We start from the raw sequence: 12,266 nt of genomic DNA, 5'->3' as shown, positions 1-12,266 counted from the left end.
TGGGAGGAATCAACTGCAGGACAAGATAGTAGTGTTTCTGGGCCAGGGAAACGTCTGGCGCAGCCCTGAAGGTTCATTATTATAGGGGTGTATCAAGTAAGCCTAATTTAGGCTTTATTGCCGAAAAAGTCTCCTTCTGAGGGTCCTGTTGTTTCTTTAACTACACCATTTGGCCAACTAAGTTCCTGCAAGTCATGGTCTAGACACCAAACTGTGTCTTTCTATGGAGTCCTTAAATGTTAGTTCTTTGATTAGTTTTGTTTTGTTGCATCTAGTTATAACTTCCTTTGTCACCCAAGTTCTAGAGGACACCTAAATTTTTCCTTGTATGTGCCAACAAAAAAAACTTACAATAGGGATGTGACTATTGTTATTGGATGACTTTAATGAAATGGCATTTTCTTAATTAAAGATGGTAGATTTTTGCATCAAAATTAACAAACACAATAAAGCATTCAATAAACAATCATGATACTTTGAAATAATGAGGAATCAGAATCTCCTGCATTCCTTTCTCCCTAATGCTTGTTTGTTTGAACAGTCTTAAAAAAAAAAAACACCAAAACACTTACTTCCCCTACAAAATGTGTGAGAGTTGTCTGATACTATGATTCATGTGAGATAATATTAATATTTTAAAAGCAAATGTTGTTGCTTTTATAATTATGTTTACTATTTGCCACCTAATGAGATATCATAAGAGCAATTATATTTCTTAATTTGGTTGTTTCTTAAATAAACATAAGTCATTGAAAGAATAAGAATATTTCATTAGACTCCATTTCTTCACTTTTAGTTTTAGGTATATTATTGCAGAAGATGAAATCTATGGTCAGAATTCTTTCTGGAATCAAAGCTATCTAAATTCAAATCTCATTTCTGCTGTTCACTATCTGTGTGAACAGATATTAAATTATTTAATTACCAAATAATTTACTAGCTATAATTTAATAATTACAAAATTATTTAATTTCTCTACTCTCGGTTTACTTATTGGTAAGTAGTAGTACTTACCATCATCTTCTCCACTAAGTTATTTGTGTTAGTTAAATGATGTAATGAAGAGAAATGCTCAAGCGTAGTGGCTGGCCTCAACGAATGCTCAATAAATAATAGGTGTGAGCACGTGTGTTTTAAGAATGCATCCCAGAATGCCTGGAGATGTCTGCGTACTTGCTGTACCTCATCCTCCTCTTCAACCCTGAGTTTAGGAATTTATATGGATCAGACTGTGTTCCTTGAGGAGAATGGGTGACGAAACAAACATTTGTTCTTATCAGAGTGACTGTACATTGTATGCAAGTGATCACACTCTGTATTCTATACCTGCGGGTGAGGACGTGCACCTGGCCCAGCAAAGTGCATGCAGCCAAGTTAACCGATATGCCTCAGTCTCATACGTGGAGGGAGAAATATTATATTTCCAGAGGTTAGTATAACTTTCATTGTCTCCGGATTTGAGAGTTCGGAGGCTGGCTTGCTCCTCATTCTGTCATAAAGAAGATAACTCATCATTTTTCACTGTATCCTGAAGGTGTGACTTTCTCTCTGAATCCTTTAGATGAGCAAATATTGATGATTTGCCCAAGTGGTATCCATGTCTGATCTTTCTGTCCGTTCACACTGGTTATTAACATTGGTGGATACAGTGGTCAGTCGTGCTGTAATCTGCATAATCCCTTCATTGAACACTGGATTCTTATGGGGTGAAACAGGCAGTAGCTTTTTCTTCACAGTTTCCCTTTAAGGCTGTTTTGTTGGTTTTCCTTTTACCTCTCAATAACTTTGTACGATTACTCTGGGTTTAGAAAAAACTTATTTTTAGGAGTCAAGAGTTTAGTTTAACATAAATATAAATTTGCCCCTCTATCCTATTCAAAGACTCTTTTTCCCTATACTTCCCTGGTTTGATAACAGTGGGGTTGGAGGTATGGACAGGGTTGGGGGTAACTGTTCTGCTACGTTTGTTTCACTTTCTCCCCATTTGTTTACTGGCCTTTTCTCCTTGAGAGCTGGGTCTCAGATTCTTGTGTGGCAGATGCCTGAATGCCCCTCTGTTTCCCTTGGGCACTCAACCAGTTAGTTACTCCTTCCCCCATCCCCTGGGACCTCCAGATCTTCTCAGTTCCAAAATAAGTGCAACTCTCTCCTGTTCATTTCTTATGAACTGTCTAGCTGTCACTTTCTGATATACTTGAGCCCTGGATATTCCTTTTTGTGGGAGGCCACAATAGGGCTTGAGATGAGGACCAATCCAGGCCCTGACTTGTGGCTCCTTTAAAGGCTGAATAGCCGAACAAAAGCCTTAGGTCCATAAAATCGAGTAGCATTGAGAAAGGGTCTGTGCTATGTGTTATGCGCTCGCCTTCCTGACTTCCCACATGCTTGCTAAAAATGAGAACAATTCGGTTGGGGTCATAAGTTCGTGGCTGGTCCTTCCTGCCCTAGTACAGCCCATAAATTACTTTCAGGTTCGCTGTGTCAATACAGAACAATTGTACCGGCGTCAGCCATTTGGTGTCACAAAGTCTGCTTATAGTTCATTGTGAAACTTATTATGGGAACTCGTGGTTAACTAGACACAGATGTATTGCTTCTCCTATTATCACTATATATATGGCCTTAATGCTTTGAATAAACTTAGCACTGTTGGACATCCTCCTCAGCGCTCCTCCTGCCCTATCTCTCTGCTTCTCGAGTTCTTTTCTTCATCCTCTTACCCTCACGTTCCTGGTCGATTTGTCGCACCGGCCGTGACACCTTTTCCTCTAGATTCACTTGAAACTTCTCTGTATTCCAAGTCTGTCTCCCATGTCTCAATAACAAGACCTACCAGTAACTCTGTCAAGACCTACCAGTAACTCTGTCTTCCCACATCTCCCTGCACATGTATACACAGTTGTGCTTAAAATTACTTTTAGAGGATTTCTATTCCTTGTAACCAAAAGAGGTCTAATCAAGCAGTGGGAAAACTGGTCAAAGAGAATTGAGGGAAATTTTGTGCATGCTATGGAATAGTCTTGTGAATGTATTTCTGCTCCATGACAGTGCATATTGAGTCCATCAGGTACCATGAATTGTTTTGTTAAGATGTGAGAACAATAAATGCAGATACATTCTCCCTCTTTGGCTCCTATGTTTTTGAGACTAGAACTCAACTGTGCTCTCTGCTAGCAGAATAAAATTAGATAACAGGATATTTTGTTTTTGCCTTTATCACTATATAGTGATCCTATAGAGAATCAGGACCTTGGTTCATCATGGCTATTTCCTGTTTCTTCAGTAACACATACAAAATCTATCTTTTAGTGTGGGTTCCTACTTAAACTGGTATATTAAGTTTAGCTATGAATAACAGAGACCCAACTATGATAACTTTCTTTTAAATTTTTTCTTTTTTTTATAAACATGTATTTTTATCCACAGGGCCTACTCTGATAACTTAACACGGAAGTTGATTTTTTTTTCTTTCATTTAAAAGAAGTCTGAAGTGGGAGCTGGGTGACTTAGTTGGCTGAGCATCTGCTTTAAGTTCAGATTGTGATCCCAGGATCCTGGGATGGAGCTCCATGTCAGGCTTCCTGACCAGTGGCAGAGTCTGTTTCTCCTCTCTCTCTGTCCCTCCCCCTGCTTGAGCACTCTCTCTGTCTCCCAAATAAATTTTTTTTACGAAATCTTTTTTTTTTTTTTTTTAAGATTTCATTTATTTATTTGACAGACGGAGATCACAAGTAGGCAGAGAGGCAGGCAGAAAGAGAGAGGAGGAAGCCAGCTCCCTGCTGAGCAGAGAGGCCGATGTGGGGCTTGATCCCAAGACCCTGGTTTCATGACATGAGCCAAAGGCAGAGGCTTAACCCACTGAGCCACCCAGGTGCCCGGCGTTGTGATTTTGAACTCCACGTTGGATGTAGAGATTACTAAAAAAAAATTTAAAAACAAATAAATAAAATTAGCTTCATGTAAGACTCCCTGTATTGCTTTTCCTTTCTTTTCTTTTTTATTCATTTCTTGGGAGATGAGTGAAAATTTTATCAGGAAACAGATCATTATTAGATCTATTCTTGGAAACTTCTGTTTTAGATTTAGGCTCCAATTTTTTAATATGAAAAATTTCAAACCTGTAGGGAATTTGAGAGAGCAGTACAATGAACACCCATCTATCTTTCTTGTAGAGTCAGCAGTTATTAACATTTGGTCGCATTTTGACTGTTGATCTATCTTTCTATAAATTTTGTTGTTGTTGGATCTTTTGAAACTTTAATAGGATATTTATAAAAAGTTAGGACACAATATAAAACTTTAAAGTCAATAGATCCCCAGGAATAAATTCAAGACAGAGGTCAACTGATCATATATAGGCTTTAAATCATAATTTCTTTCTTGGTTATTTCAGAGGATCAGACCATATATATTGCGGATCCACTTAAATAGACTTAAGTTTCCAGCTTCTTTTCTATGTTAGAACTTCTCAAATGATGCTTCTCAGAGTTATTCTGATCTGAGGATACCACGGAAACAAGCTACTTTAGCCATTTTAATGCAAGTTGAAATTAATTTTTTTTTTTTTTACAATGCCTTTTGGATTATTCAGTTTGATTCTGACATTAGCAACATCACCATACAGCCAGTAACTCTGCAAAAGATGGTCTTCTTAGCATGATTCACATAATATAAAACAACAAAGGGAAGGAATGTGGTTTGTTACATAATTTAGAATCTGAATCATTTGCTTCCTCCTTGGAAAGTGGTAATTCCCATAGAATGGATATACGGATTCAGGTCCCCCAATGTCAAAGAGGAATATGGGAAACATCCTTTGGAATAGAATGTGTTACTGTAAATAAGGACAGTTAAGCCAAATGACTGTGCTGCATGGTTTTGCCTGGATGCATAGACTTTAGGCTTAAATAGGCATGAAATTTACATGGACATTTTACATCAAGCTTTCCATTTAATAACCACATTGCTGGCTTATAGAAACTGCTTTCTTTGGAGTTCTAGTTCTGTAGAATAAAGGAGGTAAAGTGTTTTCTTTTTGCTAATATGACAAGCAGAAGAATTTATATGAGAAAAGGTCTTTGAGGTCCAGTCTTACACTCGGTGTATCTGGAGTCATGTTATAGATTGTAATAGTCTGCTTTCCATCCCTGCAGCTCTCCTCTCTATGGCAGCTCAGGGGTTACTTCTGAACAAGTTAAACTACTCTGCTAGATGGAAGACAAAAATGTCATACTAAAACTTTTATGAAGTTAAAGGAATACTTTATCAATTTGAATGGCTCCCCCCAAACTCAAACTTTTATCTAACTCAAATTTCTCACTTTCTTTTATAAACTTATATTTTATTTATTTAGCTTTTTAAAAGTAGACTTCACACCCAACATGGGCTTGAATTCACAACCCTGAGAATCAAGAGTTGCATGCTTTACCAACCAATCCATCCAGGTGCCCTTGATAAACTTATTTTTAAAACTGTTTGATTTACAGAATGATTGAGAAGTTAATTCCGATATGGCCCACATCAGTTTCCCTTATTATGAATATATATTAGTCCCTACTACATTTTTACATGCACTTTTCTTCCAGCTAACCTTACATGTTTTATTAATCAACATATAAGCTGTATGTGCCAAGCAATTTTTTACAATATTTTATTTATTCATTTAATTGACAGAGAGATCGTGAGAGAGAGCGCCGGCAGGGGGGGCGGCAGGCAGAAGGAGAGTGAGAAGTAGGCTCCCCGCTGAGCAAGGAGGCTGGTGCTGGGCTCCATCCCAGAACCCCGCTGTCCAACCCTTTCCCCCCCCCCCCCCGCCCCCGCATCCCGCACCCTCCTAGGATGCCCTGCGCCAGCGTGATCCACTGCTCCCATCCCAGGGTGCCTTGCGCGGCGGGCTCGCTCCCGGTTACGTGCGCGCGGCGGGACCCGGAACGTGCTCTCGGGTGGTTGCCCCGCCCACCTCGGCCTTGTTTGTTCAGCCTCTAGGGCTTGAATTTACCGCCAGGTCGAGCTGGGCAAGAGCGATGCTGCCTGGCCCGCCTTGGCTTTGAGGAGAGAGGAACGTCCAGAACCGCTGCAGCTTGCTTTCGGCGCTGAGCCCCGGCAGCCATGTCCACGGGGTTCTCCTTCGGGACCGGCACGCTGGGCTCCACCACCGTAGCCCCCGGCGGGACCGGCGCAGGCGGCGGTTTCTCCTTCGGGACGGGGCATCTAGGTAACTGCGCTTCTGCGCCTTCCCGGCCTGGTCCTCTCCGTGAGATCCCGTGGGTGGGCCCGTCCCTCTCCCTTCGCGCTGGGTTCCTTTCTAGTGGGTCTGCGAAAGAGACAGACAGACTTGCGCAGCGCCAGCCTCATAGTCCTTCCGTTCGGGGGCCTGGTCGGGAGGGTGGTCATAGGGTTGTGAGTCCCCAGAATCCACAATGGTTCACCCAGTGTCCCTGTCGAGTGGGGTCTGGCTGGGTGAAAGGGCCTGGGATTTCACGCTGAGCCCTAGCAGTGCGGCAGTCTGAGGCACAGAACGGAGAACGACATTGTGGGTCATTCTGGGGTTTCAGAAAAAGACAATAGACAAATTTTAAGGGGGACAATTAGAGTTTTATCGCTGATAATTCAGAATTCATTGCAGGATATACGGCTTTGGACATTCCACTGCTTTAATGATTTCGTGGTATTCTAAACGAGCTCACCTCTTGGTACCTCATGGAACCCTGTCCTTTTTTACTGCAGGTTTTTGTTTTAAATACGTGTTGCAGCATTTCTTGGTGGTCATTTTGAACAGTGTGCGTAGTAGTATTCGTGAGTGTTAAGGTGGATTGACTCACATTGTCTTCTAGTTACACTGAAAACTGTAGGTAGCATGTTTATCGTTTTTGTGCAACCTGCTAAAGCACCGCTTCAGGCGATGACGAAATACAGTCAGCAGAGGTTTAGAAAGAGACAATAATAGTCAAAGGTCATTTTCATGGTGAGAGATTTAATTTTTAGAACTCCGACTTTTTAAGGTAAAAGGGGAGGAGTTCATTACATCAAGAAGTGTGCATAGAAAATGTTACAAGGTATCTATCTCCTGAAGCTTGAGGGTTGTCATTGTAGAGTAAAAAGCCAAAAGTATCTTCCTTATATTAAAAAGGGGAGGTACAGGGGCGCCTGGGTGGCTCAGTGGGTTAAGCCTCTGCCTTCTGCTCAGGTCATGATCCCAGGATCCTGGGGTTGAGCTCCGCATGGGGCTCTCTGCTTAGCAAGGGGCATACCCCCTACTTCTCTGCCTACTTGAGAGCTCTCTCTCTCTCTCTCATATAATAAATAAAATCTTAAAAAAAAATTAAAAAAAAACATAATTTACCAAGAAAAACGGGGTAGGTACAGACTACACAGTCAAGGAAAAGTCTGGGAATTTCCCTTAATACCTCCTTTTCTCTCTGCACCCTTAATCAGCAAGGCCTGCTAATTTTAATTACCTAGTTTCCATTTGCTTCACTCCAGTGCCACCGCCCTGTTGCAAGCTCTTGTCATTCATGGAACAGATATTTATTGAACACAGTTCCATATAATGGACTCTGTTTTAGATGGTGAAATAAATAAGGGTACTGGCTCTTTCTTCCAGGTTTTCAACCAGTAACCCTTCTCCGATTTGGCGAAAACTATTCCTATCATCTCCTACTTAGATTAGTTCAATGCTATCGCAATTGCTGTGTCAAAAATATCCTTTTTTTTTTTTTTTTAAGATTTTAATTAATTAATTATTTATTTATTTGACAGACAGAGATCACAAGTAGGCAGAGAGGCAAGCAGAGAGAGAGGAGGAAGCAGGCTCCCTCCTGAGCGGAGAGCCAGATGCAGGACTCTATCTCAGGACCCTGGGATCATGACCTGAGCCGAAGGCAGAGGCTTTAACCCACTGAGCCACCCAGGCATCCCGATTTGGTCTCTTTAGGTAAATCATTTTAGGGAAGTTACTCTCCAAGCCTCAGTTCCCACATCTGGAACAGAGATGCTGATGAATAAAGTACTTAACATCATATCTGGCACTTGGTAAGTGCTCCCTAAATGTTACTTTCTAAGTCCACATTAGGGCATGCTGGAGAAGTTAAAACAATATTCCTGACCTGATGGAGTCAACAGTAACACATTCTGATGAGCCATTGGCAGATAGTAGTGGGTTGAGGCAAAACTTGGTCCTGTTTGGGGTAGCTTTTAAATAAATTTCTCTCCTGTAGAGAAATTTCTCTTTTGCTTTCTTGAGTAAGAAGATACCACTTTGAAGTATTTCTTCGGTTATGTTTTCACATTTAATTATGAAACAGTGCCTTGTGTCTTCAGTTATCTTAAGTTGTCAAGAAATTTTAAATATTTAGTCTAAAAATATATAATTTCAGAAAAAATAAAAATAAAAAAAATTTCATTGTGCGTCTTTCTATATTAATGGAATAGCAGTAAAACCAAATGGGATCACTGAATTATTTGGGAGGGAGGACAGCATAACTACCATTTCCTTAATTTGAGGTCTTCAAAATTTGCCGATAACATTTATTAAAGTACCTTTTTAGCTCAGTTGATTAAGTGTTCACAGTTTTGTGCTTTGTTGGTAATACCTTAAACCCTGTTTTGCCAACCTTCTGTACTTCACATACCCATGTTCCTAGAGATAATTTTAAAATCAATGATAAACTAAGACACCGGGCCCGCTCCATTTTTTTTGAAAGATTTTATTTATTTATTTGACAGAGAGAGATCACAAGTAGGCAGAGAGGCAGGCAGAGAGAGAGAGGAGGAAGCAGTATCCCCGCCGAGCAGAGTGCCTGAAGCAGGACTCGATCCCAGGACCCTTTTTTTGACCCCCTACTCAGTGTTGATGACTGGTTTCAAGTTCTGTTCCTCTCACAGTGATTGGCTGGTGTAATACATTGTATAAAATGTGTTTAGTTGAATTTATTAAGTTCCTAATGATGACAGTAATAACATTTATTAAGTGAAGTTAATTCACCATGCATAATCTCTCAATCTTTTGCAAAAAATCTGTTAAGTGGGCACAGTTATTAACATTTTGCATATGAGGAAACAGAGGATCAAGAAGGCTAAGTTATGTCACACACGTCCCAGGACATTGGAGAGTTGGCACTGGAACCCAGCCATAACACCGCTACCTCCTTAAATTGCAGTGTCCCAGACATAAGCTTTTTAAAACTGACCTTGACTTCTCGTGGGATTATGTCTGTTTGGAAGGGCAGGCAAGACAGAATAAAGATACCTATATAGGATGAATGGGAGCTCCCATTATGTTATGTGTTATAGTCTCTTTTAACTCTCTTGTACAATTTTTGGAGTGTTAGGTTGTTGAGACATTTTGTTCATTTTAATAATTTGGTCTCCCACTATAGTTAGCAAATATGAGCCCTTGAGTTTTGATAAGAACATTTGAAAGTTGTGAACTTTGTTCACATCAGTTGCTATCACCAGCTGTTCTTTTTGAGCTTTCAGAAACTCTGAAGAGAATTTCTGCTTATGAACACATAATCTGGATAGAGGGTAATTACTTTGTATTTTCCTCTTGTCAGATTATGTTTCTTTTCCTCTTCTCACCCCTACCCCAGTTCTTGATGCTGTTTTGGTGACAAGAAAAGTAACTGTATCCCCCTGTCCCTTTCTAAATCCACGAATATGGTGATAAATCAACAGAGAGGTGGCAAAGATCACTTAAAAGAACTTTTCTGAGTATGTTTTATTTTTCTTTATTTAGTAGTTGGGAAAGAACAAGTGTATTTAGAAATATGAACTATATGTGAGTCATTCATGAGGAAAATGATCCACATTCATAGGACTTCTCTGTGGCCATTTTAAAATATGCTGTCAATAAAACTTAGAAAAGGAGAATATGTGATACTGTTTATGATTTCCTTGGGATCTGAAATCTTTTGTATGTGACTTATATTTAAAGAGAACAGGAGACTTTTTGAATTGGGTTGGTTAAAAATAAATTGTTAGTTCTTTTTGTATTTTATGGCAATATATTGAATATGTGAAAAGAAAGAAAATGTTTAACCTTGAAGAGTTAATTCTTATTTTTCTTTAGGAAATACTGGTTCCAGTAGACTTTATTTTGTGTTCTTTATAAATAAGCAACCCTTCAGTGGGTCTCAATTTTGGAACTCTTGGAAGCACTGCAACTCCTACCACGACATCTGCTCCTTCAGGTGGTTTTGGAACCGGGCTCTTTGGAACGAAACCTACCACTGGGTTCACTCTGGGAGGAACAAATACAGGTAAGGAGGATTGTCACATTTCAGGGAGTAGCTATGGGATATTCTTTTTAAGGTTCTGGTTTATATCTCTGCCCTTTATAGGGATTGTCATTGGTGTCAGACCTAAAAAATGGTAAATATGAAGATGGAAATATATATAGGGATGTGGACTTAAGGGCCAGTGGTAGGCCTCACATCGGTTATGATCTATTCTAGTGTAAATGAAAACACCCATTTAGGGGTTCTTGGATGGCTCAGTTGGTTAAGGGTCTAACTCTTGATTTCCACTCGGGTCATGATCTCATGCTTGCAGAATGAGACCTTCTTTGGGCTTTAAGCTCCTTGGGGACTCTGCTTGAGATTCTGTCTCTGTTTCCCTATCCTCCTGATGCATACTGCACCCCCCTCCCCCAAGCTCTTTCTCAAAAATAAATAAATCTTCAAAAAAGAAGAGAAACAAATTTGAAGAAATGTGATTTTTTTAAAGAAAGATTTTATTTATTCATCAGAGAGAGCGAGAATAAGCAGGGGGAGCAGGAGGCAGAGGGAGAGGCAGGCTCCTCACTGAGCAAGGAGCCCATTGCAGAACTTGATCCCAGGACCCTGGGATCATGATTTGAGCTGAAGGCCGCCACTTAACCAACTGAGCCACGCAGGCATCCCAAGATTTCTTTTCAAAATAACTTCTTTTTTGGTATACTTGACACAAAGAAGATCTACCTCTTTAAATATAAAGAATTAATTTAATTTTTACATGAGAGTATATAATGCAGTGTTTCACCTTAGTGAATATAAATCAAGTTTACCAATTTGGACGTTTTTTAATTTGCATATATGGGGCAGTCAGCATCCTTTCTTGCTATAACATTATAATTTACCTTCCTAAGAGACGTTTTAAGTTTTTATATTATTAAAAGAGTTGTTTCGATGGGAAAAGGGCAAGAGGTCAAAGTTTCTGGTAGACATTTCGATAATAAAAATCTGTTTTTTAATACTTAAAGATATTTGGTTATTAAAAATATGTGTCAGTAATGCTGCCATTTCAAAAGCTTATTTCTTTATTTACTCTTTATTCTGTACCCGCAGGGCCTCTTGGTCTCTGTTACCACTTTATGCATTGACATTCCAGCTTTGATTGCCACTTTTCACAGCCACACATAGAAAATGTAAGAACTGCAGGAATGCGGGAGCTTCCAGTGAGCTCCTTGAAACAACTTTGTGTGCCAGTGTTGGCTTAGAGTAGCTTTTTTTCTCCTTGCCTAATGTTGTTATAAGCAGTCGTTGTTTGCATTTATAAATCTTATTCCCTATATAATTATATATAGCCGTTAATATGAAAACCAGTGGTCTAGGAAGAACGTTTCTATTAGCGGTCATGGTAGAAGATACTGGTTGTTGTAGTATCATATCCTGAGGATGACTCTAAGTCTTGCCCTTGTAATAACCCCCCCAAAATGTCATCTGCCATTGATGATTAAATTTTATTTCTCTTTTTGTCCCCAGGAATAGCAGCAACTATAACTACAGGATTAACTCTGGGTAAGAATTTTTGAGAAAAGATCCCAGATCTGTGGTTTTCTTCTCTTCTCTTTCTTATTATCTCACAGAGCTGGGCTATAGAAGGAAGCATGTAAGGAACCTAATAGATCACAGACACTGACTCATTATACAGCCTTTCAGTACTGGAGTTTTTAAAAAAGTCAATGACTTTTTAATTCAGGAAAAACCTTTAAATAAAGAAATGGTTTTTTCTCAGGAGGTTTAGTTTACATTGTATTTTTATAGTCATTTGAACCCGTTTAGTGGAAAAAAAAAAAAAGACAACAAACTCTAGACCAGAAGTCTTAGAATTAAGCCCTGGTTGTAATTCCAAATCATTGTGAGGTCTTAGGTAGTCATGTAGTATCTGGCAGCTTTTGGTTATCTGTAAAACAAGGGTAGGACTGAAAGGTTTTTGTATTTCTTTCCAGCTCAAAAATGCCATGGTTCTCTGTAGCGATACGCCGAAGGGAATGTGAGTAAGTAGGA

The 12,266-nt window shown here is 39.6% G+C and overlaps 1 long non-coding RNA gene across 1 annotated transcript; it reads left to right on the top strand.

Annotated features, from left to right (window-relative positions):
* The first annotated feature begins 5,896 nt into the window (after nt 1-5,896).
* On the top strand, nt 5,897-7,905 carry LOC131813863 (uncharacterized). Its single transcript, XR_009347012.1, has 2 exons — nt 5,897-6,214; nt 7,759-7,905. It is a non-coding gene; the product is annotated as an uncharacterized LOC131813863 (long non-coding RNA).
* Nucleotides 7,906-12,266: the final 4,361 nt, after the last annotated feature.

The sequence above is a fragment of the Mustela lutreola genome, chromosome 13 (genome assembly GCF_030435805.1).
Source record: "Mustela lutreola isolate mMusLut2 chromosome 13, mMusLut2.pri, whole genome shotgun sequence".
Taxonomy (NCBI): Eukaryota; Metazoa; Chordata; class Mammalia; order Carnivora; family Mustelidae; genus Mustela; species Mustela lutreola.
This window is presented reverse-complemented; position numbering and strand designations above follow the sequence as displayed.